Source organism: Bison bison, unplaced genomic scaffold (genome assembly GCF_000754665.1).
Source record: "Bison bison bison isolate TAMUID 2011002044 unplaced genomic scaffold, Bison_UMD1.0 scf7180017864093, whole genome shotgun sequence".
NCBI lineage: Eukaryota > Metazoa > Chordata > Mammalia > Artiodactyla > Bovidae > Bison > Bison bison.
Window position 1 is genome coordinate 2,060,572 of NW_011494665.1, and position 259 is coordinate 2,060,830.

Sequence of the window (259 nt, forward strand, 5' to 3'; positions counted from 1 at the left end):
GCCATCCAGCCATCTCATCCTCTGTCGTCCCCTTCTCCTCCTGCCCCCAATCCCTCCCAGCATCAGAGTCTTTTCCAATGAGTTAACTCTTCGCATAAGGTGGCCAAAGTACTGGAGTTTCAGCTTTAGTATCGTTCCTTCCAAAGAACACCCAGGGCTGATCTCCTTTAGAATGGACTGGTTGGATCTCCTTGCAGTCCAAGGGACTCTCAAGAGTCTTCTCCAACACCACAGTTCAAAAGCATCAATTCTTCGGCAC